The following is a 14,534-nucleotide window of genomic DNA, read 5'->3' as shown; positions in this document are numbered from 1 at the left end:
TCCATCCATTTAGGGAAACAATGACACTGCCATAATGACAGTAGAATAAGAATGATTTTCTTCAGATGAATATCCATACAGAGAGTAGGGTGAAATCCTGGCCTCATTGAAGTCAACGGTAAAGTTTCCATTGATGTCAGTGGGGCCAGGATTTCGCCCTATAGGTTTAATTAGTTAATTTATATGTTTATTGCATTATTTAGGATATCACATAGTATCTTAAACCATACTGTCTGATGGAAGGCATGCACTAGTGCAATTAACCAGTGGCTTTGCACTATATTGTAGGTCTTAAGCTCACTGCTCTGCCTGGTCCACACTATTTTATTTGACAGAACAGCTACAAAAATTTTACCATGTGTGAATGCAGCTTAGTGGTTAGCATAGGAGAGGACAAGCCATGAGGTTTAATCACTGTTAGCCGACATCATGGCTTACTCTGGTCGTCACTGACTGTTACGCTGTGTTCTGTGCCATGTCAGTTCATGCTATTGTTCATAACCACGTTCAGATACAGTAATATTCATAGTGGAGACCAGGCTTTACTGAATGTCTAGAAATTAGGAGTTCAATTTCCATTAAGGGACTATGTGGCTTTTGGGGTGTTGATTATCCATAATACACTAAGATTTATTCCACTACCATTGAAAGAAACATACAGGGACTAGTAAAGGGTACTGAAACAAGGAGAGAGCGTTTGCATATAGTTTAAGAAATGCCCCTTTTAAAGTAATATCAAACATCTTGAACTGATTAGTTCATCAGGATTATTTGTATTTGTATTCTTTTCTCCAAAGCATCACATTAATATGTGCTATTAATATGCTTCTACCCAAACACAGCCATTTACTACCAACAACTCATGATGTTTTGCTTTGGTTTAAATCTGTTTTATCTGAACTGTTATCCAGTCAGTCTCCTAGCTGGATCGTTTTGCAAGTTGATGGAACATGGGCGATAGTGACCTCTACTGCTTGTTTTATGCTATAGGAAATAACAGTTTCAACAAAGCAAAGCATTGCAATTATTCCATATATTATGCAGTTTATGGTGGAGTTATGAACAAAAGAGGATTGTTTTAGAAGTGGTAGCTAGTACTAGTTAGAGACAGTCTCTTAACCAGCTGCTTACACATACAATAATACCCTTACTTCAAGAAATAACACTGTGATTCAAAGACTGTGTGTCTCGTTCAAAGATTTATAATGACACTATATAATTTCAGCTAAAATTCCGTCTCCATTGTAACCCCAGATGTTTGGCTGCTTCAGATATTTATGGAGACAAAACTTGGTATATGCTGTAGAACTACGGTATCTGCGATTTTATTTCTTTAGCAAAAATATGACATCTATTTACTATCACTTTTAATTCTAAATTCCATACGGTTAAAATGTTCAAAGATTCAGATGTAGGTTGGAAAGTGGGGGGTGAGGGGGGGGGATATGTGTGTGTGAGAGAGAGAGAGACAGAGTGTTTGTGTGTACCTTTAAATAAGTCTGATCAAAACATTTTAAATAAAGAAATATCAAAATGTGGCAGAATGTTAATACACAAATCATCTATGAAATAACTTTCCAATTTTGAGATAAGACAAAACAATAATCAATACAAATCTGGGAGGTGATATCATAATGGGCCAGATCAGGGCCGGTTCTGGCTTTTTTGCTGCCCTAGGCAGAAAAGCCACGCGCCACCCTCCCCCCCAACGCGGCAGGGGAGGGCGGAGAGCCCGGCTGGGGCTCTCCGCTCTCCCCGGCGGCCAGAGCTCTCTGCTCTCCCCGGCGGCCAGAGCGCCGGGGGGAGGGCGGAGAGCCCCCTGCGGCCAGAGCACCGGGAGGAGGGCGGAGAGCCCGGCCGGGGCTCTCCGCTGTCCCCGGTGGCCAGAGCGCTGTGGGGAGGGCGGCGAGCCTGACGCAGCTCTCCGCTCTCCCCAACTGGCTGGCGCGCCCGGCTGGGGCCCGCTCTCCCCGACCGGCCGGAGCGCCGTGGGGAGGGCGGCGAGCCCAGTCGCGGCCCCACTCTCGGGCCGGAGTGCCCCGCCGCGCCGCCCCCCTCCAGGCGCCGCCCCAAGCACATGCTTGGTGGGCTGGTGCCTGGAGCCGGCCCTGGGCCAGATTCCCAGATACATAGCTGCAATTTTCACCCCTTTGTGCCTGCAGGGACAGGGGTAGTAGAGAGCAGAAATTCATCCTGACCAAGACAGGCACTAGTATCACTGCCACCCTCCCCAGACACACTGCTACTTTAAATTCCAGTCAAAGATAGAAGGTGCATCAGCAGAGATATCTGGAATAGGTGCTAGTTCAGAGCTTTTCCCAGCAGGCTTGGCCAGCTTGGGGCTATGCCAGCTGTCTCTGGGTCCCCTCATGGAGCTAGGATCAGAGCCTGGAGTATGCCACTGTGTGACAAAGGAATGACTAGATCTGGCCAACATTTTTCAAATGAAAATACTTTTGTCAACAAACAATGGCTTTAGAAATTTTGTGAAAAATTTTCTTTTCTATTTTTTTTAATTTCCACTTACGAAAACTGTGACATGTTCAGTTTTCCCTTCTCCTCAACCTTTTCAGTGTCAAAAGAGGCAAATGGGGAAGAAAGGGGGAAAAGGGAAAATGCAAGTGTTTCCTAAACCAAATATTTTCAGTAAAAATGTTTCAAACATTTGCAATCATAGCTTTTCCAATCCCTTTGGAATGAAAACTTCTGCAACGTGTTTGTGGTTTTGTTTGTTTTTTTCCCAGCTCTAGGAACGACTCTAGATCCATAAATTACATTGACTAGCACCCTCCTCTATAAAAATATAAAAAGCCTAAATACCTTTGTGGATCTAGGTCTTTGCCTGGTCTACCCTTAAAAATTAGATTGACCTCGCTATGTTACTCCGGGCTGTGAAAAATTGTGCATCCTGAGCAATGGAGTGAGGCTGATTTAACTCCTGGTGAAGGTGCAGCTAGGTTGATGGAAGAAGTTTTCTGTCAACCTAGCTACCATCTCTTGGAGAGGTGGATTAACTACACTGAGGGAAAACCCCATACCATCAATGTGGGACGCATCCACACTATGGTGCTACAGCATCACAGCTGCTGTAGCTATACTGCTGTTGTGTAGATGTAGCTTAAGTTACTTTGTTACAGAGATGCTTTGATATCATCTACAGTGATCACACTTCTGAAGTTTCTACCACTGGAAAGCTTTCATAGGCTTGAGAGATATTTCTTATTCACAAACACCCCAGCGCAGCAAGATACTTAACTATAGGAGCAGTTCAGTTAAAGTCAATGTACTTGAAACGCAAGTATTCTGCTGGATTGGGGTTATAATGAGGATTATTGGTACCACTGGTAAAAAGTTTTCAAACTTTGTAGGTGTGATCACTCTACCACTACTTTGAGATCACACATCTGAAATATTCAGCAGTTATAATAGCAATGGATGAGAATCTCATCACTGCTCCAAGCCTAGGTAAAAGGGCTGGAATGGCATAAAGGATTCCCAGGTGCAGCCTCTGTGGGCACAGCTATAAGGCTGCCCTCTGAGGACCCATTTACAAATCCAGGCGTAGGGGGGTGGAGCAGGGGTGGGAGGACTGTGTTAGGGTCAGGGCAACAAAACACAGCACTATGGAGATTCCAGGCAGTGCTGTGGCCACAAGGCAGCCTGCTGTAAATGAAGGTATGTCTTTACTGAAGTTGAAGGTGTGATTGCATCTCAGGTAGGCTTACCTGCACTGCCTTTAATCTTTCTAAAAATAGCAGTGGAGGCATGGGCCTTAGTGCAAGCTAGCAATGCGAATATATAACTTGGGTCTCAAACAGGCTTGTACAGCCCGTGCTGCTGCAGGGTTGCTGCTATTTTCAACCATGCTAGATAGATTATGCTAGTGTGGGATTGTCTACCTGAGCTGTAATCATACCTCCCACTGCAGTGTAGACATACCCCCAGACAGGACCACAGGACTGTCTAAATTATATGGAAGGCCTCTCCAGCCCCCAGAGTAACCATAGGTCAGAAAGGCATACAGGAGGATTAAAGGCACAGCACAGAATCTCCATTGTGTTGTTAAGAGCTGGGTTAAAACCTGGCTCAAACTGGTCTCTGAACATACCCTTCACTTAAGACAGTTATAAGAAATACTTAAGGGGGCCTGATGGGGTGTCTGCCCCACACAATACTTGAAGGGGTTAAGGTGGTCGGATGGGCCAGTTAACTCCCCAGGCTGCACCTGGAGGAGGAGCCAGAGAGCAGGGATTGATTCAATGCGGGAGGTGAGGGTTCCCCACTGGGGTGCCACCTGGAACTGGGGTACCACTGAGCACCCCCGACTCACCAGCCTGGGCTCCCTTTTACACTGTACAGCTATGACAAGCTGCAAAGCCCTCCACGCTTCAGCCTGCACTTTCACCAGCAGAGATACAGGTAGGGATGGGGACAAACCCAGCTGCAATTACATGCAGGCGCTTTGACCAGTGCCTGCATAAGAAGGTGACAGCTAGTGCAACAACCAGCTCCTCAGGCATGCACCCCCTTTGGAGTATAAACCCAAAATTATATCGTCCTGCGCTGCACAGGGAAGTATACAGTGTAAGCTCATAAAATTTACCCCTACCTCAATGTGGAGAGGAATATGCATCAGCCTTCTGCCCCTGCATTATGATTCCCACACACTGGTTTAGATAAAGCAAAAATAAGTGTATCAATTACAAAAGATAGATTTTAAGTGATTGTAAGTGATAGCAAACAGATTAAAGCAGATTAACTAGCAAATAAACAAAAAATGCAAACTAAACTTAACATACTAAATAGATTGGATATGAATAGCAGATACTCACTCTAAGTGATGATACAAACAGGCTGCAGATTCTTAAGGGGCAAGCTGCATTTGCTTACAGCTTGGAATCCCCAGGTGTTCCATTCACAGGCTAAAAATCCCTTTAGCCTGGGTCCAGCACTTCCCCCAGTTCAGTCTTTGTTCCTTAGGTGTTTCCAGGAGTTTCCTTGGGTGGGGAGCAAAGAACACCAGATGATGTAACTCCCTGCCTTATATAGCTTTGGCATATGGCAGGAACCCTTTGTTTCAATGTTTGGTTCCCAGTTCTCAGACCAGTCTGTGGAAAATCACTGACGTCCCAAGATGGAGTTTAGAGACATGTGGTCACATCACATGTCTTTGTAGAGTCATATCAGCCATTACTCTGAGTTTGTCTGTAGCAACCACAGGAAGGCTCCCCAGGTGGGAGATAAGCTTCTTCTAAGGCCTATTGTTTTCCTAATGGCCCATTCTCCACCCACTGTCTAGAATGAAAACATCTTGACTAGTGGGCATTACCCAGGTGTAACTACATGTGAAATACAGATATATAGTCAATATTCATAACTTCAGATACAAAAGTGATACATGCATACAAATAGGATAATCATATTCAGCAAATCATAACCTTTCCAATGACATCTCACATGACTTATCTTGCATAAAAATGTTATAGCTATGTCGTAATCATATCATAAGAATATCATTATGAAGAATATGGGGTGCAGTGTCACAGAGGACGGCAGGGAAGTAGTCTGCAGTCACTCCCTGGGAGAAGGGAGGTGTGTTTGAGACTCTGGAGCGTAGCCTATAATTACTTCCTGGAGGAAGAGAGTTTAGGCTGGCAAACCCAGAATGGGGGGAGAGCCTGAAAGGTAGGAAAGGCTCAGGGGGAAAGCAGCAAGGTACAAGATAGGGCAGACCTTGGCTGCTGAAGTGAGCTGGAACCCAGAGTAGAAGGTGGGCCTGGGTTCCCCTACCAGCCACTGGGGAAGTGGCACAGATCAGAAGTGCCAGGAGAGCAGACTGTCTGGGACAATTTGTGCTGGAAGACTTTGATATCCCAGAAGGGGAAAACATGTTGAATGACTTGGCTGGGGGACCTAGTCACAAAGAGGAGGCAGAGGCTCCTGGAGTGGGAGAGGGGCTGCAGATGGCAAAAGAGACAGCGAGGCGGAATACAACCACAGGAAGAAGTGGCAGCCTGGCTAAGCTAACTCAGAACTGCCAGGAGATGGTGCTGTCCTAATGGTGAGTAGAGCCACCCCCCCTCCCCAGTCACAGGGCCATATCTTAAACAAAGCCTAATACAGTCTGCCTAGGAACTTAACTAACACCATGTTGTGGGTACAGGGTTTGACTGGAAATGGAGTCATGACCAGGGATGTGTGTTTAGGCAGAACAGACAGAAATGGAGAGAGACTGAGAGGCAGCCAGATAGCCAGAAGGAGCAGCTGAAACCTTAGAAGATGTTCTTGGGTCAGGAGTGTAGGCTGAAAAGCGTGTTCTTGGCAGTGCCGTAACTAGGACATTTTAGCACCTGAGGTGAGCAAGCATACTTTGAATGTTCATTGTAAATAAACAAAACTGCATCAAAGAAATACCTGACTACCACCAATTTCTAACTCCCAACTGGAACATCCACAGGGCCACAAGTTTTGACTAGCTGCTTATGTCAAAAAAAGGCAACAGTTTATACACAGGTCCTGGGCCTTGAGACAGAGTAATGGCGGGGGGGAGGGAAGGGAGGAATTTCACATTTAGGAATAAAATGAAATATTTCTTTGGCAAAATGGGGTGGAATGACCCCAAACCTCATAAAGTGGGTAGAGGAGGAAGGAGGTAGTGCTTTTGTTGTGTTTCTTCCTGCCCTGTGCTCACACATAGACATATAGACACTGCACACTTGGGATCTCTAGTGCCTGGGTTTTGAGAAGAATGGGGGAACGACATGTTGGACTGGAGCAGTGGCACAACTGGGAAGAAACTGTTCGTGAAATGCTCCCATGGCAACAGTCACAGAAAAGCAAAAGTTAAAGTGGTTCACTGCAGTATTAACTTATACTTACTTTGAACGTGGAGGGTTAGAGGTGGAGAATAGGATGCAATAATGTAATTATAACCAGTCTGACAGTTAGAACTTACAATTTACAGTTAGAGTGGTGGCGGGCAAATAAGTCAGCCCTAGAATGATGACGGCTCTGTTCCCTATGAGCTGAAAAAAGGTTAACTAGAGACACCTAAAGCAGTTAAGGGCTGCCAGTGACCTTTAAAAAAAACCCTTCTGGTGTGAGAGAGAGGAGGCGAGAGATGAGAAACAAGCTACAGCTGGGGTGGTGGCAGCAGGAAGGAAAGGCTTCCCCTGGGAGGAAGGCTGTCTTCCCTCCCTGCACTGAAAGAAACTAAGGGAGATCTACACTACCGCTTAAGTCGATCTAACTTGCATCACTCAGGGGTGTGAAAAAGGTACCCTCTCTTCCCCCAGTGATGCAAGTTACAGTGACCTAAGCGCTGTCCACACCAGCGCTATGTTGGTGGGAGAGCATCCACACAGCTTCCTCCTCTCATGGAGGTGGAGTAATTATGCTGATGGGAGAGCACTCTTCCATTGGCATAAAGTGTCTTCACCAGACACACCACAATGGTGAAGCTGCATTGGTGCAGCTATGACGATGTAGCGCTTCTAGTGCAGACTTGCCCCAAGTTAACAATTGCTTGGGGAAGGACTGGCAACTAGGAGCCAGCATACTAGAGTAAGACCCTGGAATGGGTGCAGGGGAAAGAATTTCTGTTTGTGTTTTGAGTTTGGGGTGTGGGTGTTTTGCTTAAAAGAATGCCTTGGGCCTACCCTGAGGTCCACCATATAAATACGGAAAAATAAAACCTGAGTGAAGAGGAAAAATCCTCCAGAGTCAGACTGATTTACTCCAGGCTCCCCACCACCCAAGGGAAAAATGCTGAGGCAAAGGAGAAACCCTGCTGTGCCAGGCTACTGAGCGAATTGTGTACAATTGCTATTACATTCCCCTTTCTGTATGTTAGCTTAACTCCTTCCTAGATCACAGGCCAAAGAGGTGGATTTACTATAGTGATGGAAGAACTCCTTTCATTGCTGTAATAAATTTCTACACTACAGCACTACAGCTGCAGCTTTCTCTTTGTGTCTGTGATCTCATAGGCTACAGAGCTGTGTGTGTGTGTGTGGGGGGGGGCACCCAGGCCCTGGCTAACCACTTTTGCCACCACAGCTGAGCTCGGGACAGGTGTTCCAGCTGCACTGGGGCCAGGAAGGGGTGGGTTCAAGCATCATGGGGGGAGAGCCCTACCTGCCCACTGTGGTAGGAGCCAACAGAGCCAGGATGGCCCCGTGGCACAGGAGCTGTGGGTATGGGGTGAGTGCAGGGAGGGCTTGTACTGCAACCCTCTCCCCCTCCTCCCCCCAGAGCCTCACACCCAGGGGACAGGACAAGATCCCTCTTCCCATGTGCCCCCCTCCACTTTAAATGGTGCTGCTGGGATTTTGCACACTATTTCCCCCAAACCTGTTATTTTTAATGTGACTGCTTTGTGATATTTTTGACAGAAAATGCCATGACAAATCTGCAGCACTATTAATTACCAATACGTTCTCTTCTAGATGGTGTCCCTTCTCTAGTAACTTGTAGATATCCTCTGCTTCATTTCCATGTGTAGAAACTGGATTCCAAAAAATCTTTTCCTCTTCCTCATTGCTTCTCTTTCTTTGACTTAAAAAAATGTTGTAGTATAAATGCATGTTAAATCTCAGCCAGATGGCAGACAGTCCGGTGTAGAATATTAATTTTCCACCACCAAGAGTTTGATGTTTCAGGTCTCTAACCTTAGAGAGTCATTCAGAGAGAGGTCAAGCAAGAGTTAAAATTCAGCCCTAACTTTGTTACCATTTTACAGCAATTTAATAGCCTACCTGAAATGAGTTGGTAGTCTCAGGTCAAATTCCCAGGAGGCGTCTTAACTGGCATGCTTCTTGGCTCAGAGTTCAGGGAGCTCAAGGATTCGATAGACATGAAAATAAGTGGAATTATGATGTACTGTAGATGAATGTTTCGTGAAGTACCTGACAAAAATAACGCTGTAGAACACAATCCTCTGCAACGACATTTGAGTACACATAAAGACAGTATGTAATGTCCATTAGGGTAATAAGATAATTGTAATTGTATTGCACGATGATGTGTGTCAATGTGATAAAATTACCACCTTGGATGTTTTCAATTAAAATCATGTCTTGCTTTGCTGTGGTCCACCATGAAATCCTGCAGTCAAACTCATTTGGAGGGAGACTCCTTCATTTGGAATTAACCTTAAGGCATTTTTAAAAGGGCCCCCTCTGTTTGAATTAAGGATGTTGCCAATGTGTTTAAACAAACTTTAAATAAAACAACTCCTCCATCATATTCCGAAATTAGCCCATCTCAACCCCTGTGCAGATAAGATAGGTAGGCCTTGATGTGACATTATGTCTTCTCTTGGCCCTTAAATGTTCCTCCACACCACAATATAGATTCATTAATAAATAGAACTATATGATATGAACAGCAGCAAAGCCCCAGTTATCTTGTTGCATCCACATTTCAGATTGATTCAAATCCCCTTCAGTTAAAAAGATTCATGGCAGATGGGAAGCTTTAGAAAACCCAGACATCTGGAAATAAAGATAACGTAGTGGTGTAAGCCACAATGGAATAAAACATTTGTTCATTTCAACCTTTGACCTCTAAAGTCAGTCAATATGAAAAGAGAGCCAGTGATTTAATGGCAGCACAGTGGTTAGTGTTAGCTCTGCTGTGCAGGAGAGCCAACCAAATTCAGCCTCCAAGCACCCCCAAAGCAACAGGTGTTAGGAGTCCTGGGGCATCAGTTCCCAAGGGCTATTGCACAAAATTTTGAGCAGTTTCCCTCTGGCTGATGCTCAAAGTGGTCTGGATCGGTTCCTCCTCAGACAATCAGTAGTATCACTGCAACGTAGGGCCTTTGGGGTTGGCAAGGAAGCAAATAGAGGCAAATCCATAGGGATAAACCCATCTCCCCTCCCCATCCCTGCCAAATAGGATCCTTAACACGCAATGGATCCAGATGTAGTAAAGCAGCTGCACAATAGTCTAGGACACTAGGGAATGAGAGTAGGTGGTATTAGAAGCAGCAAACAATGGAGTCGATGTGCAATAGAGTTCAAATAAATAGATAAAAGTTTTTAATCTTTGTGGGGTTTCTTACTTTGTATTGATTCTAATTTCCCACTTAGCAGCTTGAAATATTTTCTTCCCTACTGACTTCCTCCTTAATCATTTCCCTGTATTTTAAACTGAAGCTAATATTAATGTGGAAGATATTTTTTTAAAACGTTGGTTCATATAGGACCTTCTCATTCCAAATCATCTTTCTTTGTGCACCATCATCATCAGATGTCAGAACAATGATGATGGTCACAAAGACAGTCTTTTATAACTTCTTGTTTCGCAGCCAGAAAAGGAACACAAAAACACCAGAAGTAAAACCTCTGCCCTCAGTCACAACTCTGTGATTCCTTATCAGAGAACAGAATTTGAACTCAGTATCTGATAGGCTTTCCAAAATGAGAAGACTTTATCTTGTAGATATCTTAGTGATGAAAAATGCATTAGAGCCTCACTAATTTGTACTGATGGATTGGGCCTTGTCGGTTACTGAATTTAACTAGATATAAGCCAGTTATAAACTGATTTAAGTGTGGTCACACAAGGATTTGCACCGGTTTAATGAAATCAACATAAACAATTTTAGCTAAAACCAGTGCCACTTGTGCCTGTAGACAAGGCTTAAGAGACCAGTTATGAATAACCAAATTTTGGCCCTGATCCTGCAAAATGTTGGGTGCCCGGAATTTCCATTCAAGTCAATATTAATTATAATTCTTTATTTGTATAATGATAGTGCCTAGGAGTCCCAGACATGGACAAAGATTGCTAGGTACTGTACAAACACAAAACAAAAAAGAGATTTCTTGCCCCAAGGAGCTTACAGTTTAAGTTTAAGGCAACAGTCAACAGATAGATATAGATAATAGAAGTTGAGGGTATTTAGCACTTTGCAGAACTTAGTCATTCGTGAAGAAATCCCCCCTACGATAAACAAACAGCATTACAATATAAACTTTATTTATTTTGACAAGTGATGCTCATTTTAAATTACTTATAATACTTACTACCTACAAAAGTGAAATCCTGGCCCTATTAAAGTCATTGATTTCAGGGGAGCCAGGATTTCATCCTTAGTACTTGGGCTGTAGAATATTTTGCTAAAGTAATGAAATCTTAATAATATGAGAACTCATTAGAACTCCCTGCTGTGATGTCTATACTTAGAAGTTCATGAAAGTGTCCACATTCTTTGGAGAGAGTTATCAAGCATTTAGATATGTGAAGTGAGAATTAGCAAAGTTCTCTCCTGGGTAGTTATTGAGTTTTATTATGTTCTCTTGTTGTTTTAAGTGTGTTATTGTAGAATATGATTTCACAATACAACATATACAAATAACTTCAAGGCTTCGGACCTCCTCGTGGGGGATGGGGAGGTCCTTTTTAGTGAAAGTAAAAGCCATATTCTTTCCTCCTCCCCACACAAAGCCTCATGTAAGGGGTCAGATAGATGGAAGCTCCTTCCCTGCCCCAGAGGTGGTGTTAATGCAAGTGGACCTATGCACCCATCCACAGCTCCACTGAAATAAATGAGAGGCCATGAGGATACAAGGATCCAGCCCCGCAGAGCTGATTGCTTTCTGAAACAAGCTGAGGGAGGGACAGAGCAATATATAGGGCATGAACATACATTCAGGGAACAGTCAATGAAAAGATTGCAACAAATCCATGAGGGGGAAAATGAAAAAACAGTGAAAAGGATGTTAATTTTCTAGACTGAACTTTTCATTTGTAGTTAGTTATTTCCCAGTGTGAGCACAAAAGGAAGAATAGAGACAAAAAGCCCCTTCCCATTTGTTTAATTTTCTCTCAGTAGGTTTGACACCATCCCACCCCACCCCTACACGCATAAGCTCTTTGTTTTTAAATAAAAGAAAATCATCTTTGATAGACATTATATAAATCACTGTGCTAATCTAAATCTACTTTATTTGGCTCAATGAGAGTAACTTTCCACTTCAGAGTTAAAAAAACAAAAACAAAAAACCACAGAACAAGTAAACGGTAAACAAGAGCTAAAGTCCAAATGTATGTAAAGACTGACTGTAAAGGATTTATTATTTCATCTTTATAAAACATTCAGAAATTCCTCACAAATGAAAGCCAGATATCATGTAGACTGAAATAAATAAGTATTATAACAGATACATCATGTCTCATTAAATACACATGAATGAACCTAGTTTAGTGGGAAAACTGGAACAACTTCTGCTCTGAGACTGTATTTACCTTGTATGTCTCATGGGCTACTACATGGTTAAATCCCAGGGCTACTCATTTCTTTGGGAAACTGAATGTTACAGAGAATCTGGTGCTTTTCCATTGTGAAGGCTCAAGAAACTTTTTTTCTTTTTTTGCACTCTGCTGAAAGGTCAGTAGAGAATAGAATGAATTGCTATGTCTTAACAGTGTCAAGCGGTCAAAAATCTTCTTTTGGAAGGCAGTCAAAAGTGCAATTAACAGTTCAGTTAATTTCACAAGATCAGCAGGATCTTGGTAGAAGTCTTATTCCTAGTCTTCTGAGTTAAAAGCCCAGCTTTGTCTTCTCAAACAAAGACATACTATGTTTTGGTTTTTGTTTCTAAACACAGAAGTGCAATTTAGACTGATGTATGCTGGAAAAAAAGTGAACACATTTTAAAACACTCTGACACTCTTTAAACTTCTTCCTGTTTCCCTTCCCTTCCATAACATTTCTGTCTACAAAAAAATCTCCTGCCATCTCCTGAGAGCTATTCCTGGGTTTTAGCTTTCCAGAGGTACCTATATCAAATGCTAATTGGCTTAATTAACTACAAGCTTTTGTTAGACCTATGACATTTCCTATCTAGTCAACTTGACCATTAAAAAGTGATTTGCTTTACATTATATTTGGAACAACAGATACTTAGCCTGTGAAAAGGGCTAATGAAGCATGTGTTCTGTGCTCACAAATCAGATACAGGAGCCATAGAAACCAATAGAGAATTATTTTGCAAAGGCAATTTAACAGAGGGGAGCTTCAGTTTTAAACTACTAAGTTCTTGTTAAAGATAAAAATAATTGTTGACAAGGATAAAATAATTAAGAGAAATGGAGAGGTCCTTTTTAAAAGGCATTTAGCTCCTTACACTTTGAAAGGGAATAGCAGTGATTGAGATAGCTAAATTATACATAGATTTGGAAAAAATAGCTCTTACCTTTAACAACTTTTGAAGCTTCCTGTGTTTCCTGAAATTAACAGAGTGCATTTCTTGTGTCTTGACCTGTATACTCACACTGGGTAGATGACTGCTTTCTGTCTGATGGCTAATTTTGTTAAACTATAATATTAAAGAGACTCTTTAAACATTAATGATTTACCCCCTACTTGTCATAAGATACAGCGATAAGTTTTTAGTTTACATTGTAGTAGTTTCTGTTTATGAAGTCATTGCTGCAAAGAAGGGAGAGGACAATGGAAGAACAAAAGAATCTTTTATTTGCGAGAGACTTCCATGAAAATAGAAAGATAGATGTCTTCAAAGTGAACAAAATATATGGAGGGCAGGATTTGGTTCAGCTTTCTTCTACTGGCCACAGCGTATTACACTTGCATTGGTTCGCTCATTAAAAAAGCATGTTTGGAAACTCATTTTAGAGGGGAAATACCTATGCCTAGGGCCAGAAGCTAGGAAGAAGCAACTTCAAATGGGTTATCCATATGATCAGCTATCTTGGCACTATCTTCCAGCTTCACTTTTTCTTCAGACAGTGCAGAAGAAGTCAGAAATGCGCTGCAAAGGGATTGGGAAGCTATAAAAGGTCTGATAGAGTGAAGATTACTTTTTCCAACCTGGACATAAAAGTGAAGCTTTTGAAACTTAACTCACTTGGGTTTGTTTTGAATGGGATGTCAGAGCAGGAGACAATGATTATTTCTGAAATCCTTCACAAAATTAAATTAAGTGTTACATAGATTCAGATCTCTGGACTTCCCCACAATGAAAGTTGGACTGGCCAGGGGCTCTTAAACATTTTTCTTTTTTAAATAAAAGATCCATGGCTTGTATCCCAAGCAAAATCCAACTCTTCTGCTACTCTTAAAGTAAAGCTAAGGATAAATGTTTTTGGAACAGTGGAGGGGCGATATGTTTCTATGTCCCTCCATTCAAATCAACCAAGATCATGTACGGTAAACTGTTGAATGGTGGAGGAATTATTTATTTAGCCAGATAATTCCTCAATTTTACTGGGGAGGGTGGGAAAGGAGGAAAGTGTTTGTCAAAGAACATTGGTAGGAGCTATATTTAGATTGTGCATTTGAGATTATTTCTAAATTAACACATAGCTTTTGTCAAATATATGTGTATTTTCTTTCCTTTAGATAAAGCTTTGGAATTCTCCTGTTAGCAATCAGTGGAAACACCCTGTCCTTCTGTATGATGTCCTAATACTAGTGTGACACACAGGAGTGCTGGTAGGGCACTAGACTTTATAATCTGACCCCAGTCACCTGCAGAGGGTCAGAGTTAGGGTGACACCCCTGG

The 14,534-nt window shown here is 42.5% G+C and overlaps 1 long non-coding RNA gene across 4 annotated transcripts in view; it reads right to left on the bottom strand.

Annotated features, from left to right (window-relative positions):
- LOC128830382 (uncharacterized) overlaps positions 1 to 13,288 on the bottom strand; it is a 58,656-nt gene extending 45,368 nt beyond the window's left edge. For 2 of the 4 annotated variants that reach the window (XR_008443569.1, XR_008443567.1), the window contains exons 1-3: positions 13,206 to 13,288; positions 8,757 to 8,938; positions 4,833 to 4,997 (exon numbers count right to left, since the gene is read on the bottom strand). This is a non-coding gene — a long non-coding RNA (uncharacterized LOC128830382). Of the gene's footprint in view, positions 1 to 4,609; positions 4,668 to 4,832; positions 4,998 to 8,756; positions 8,939 to 13,205 lie in introns of all 4 variants that reach the window. The other 2 variants (XR_008443568.1, XR_008443570.1) reach the window with 2 other exon arrangements.
- Positions 13,289 to 14,534: the final 1,246 nt, after the last annotated feature.

Source organism: Malaclemys terrapin, chromosome 1, assembly GCF_027887155.1.
Source record: "Malaclemys terrapin pileata isolate rMalTer1 chromosome 1, rMalTer1.hap1, whole genome shotgun sequence".
Lineage (NCBI taxonomy): Eukaryota > Metazoa > Chordata > Testudines > Emydidae > Malaclemys > Malaclemys terrapin.
Note: the sequence above shows the minus strand (reverse complement) of the source record. Positions and strands in the feature narration are given on the sequence as shown.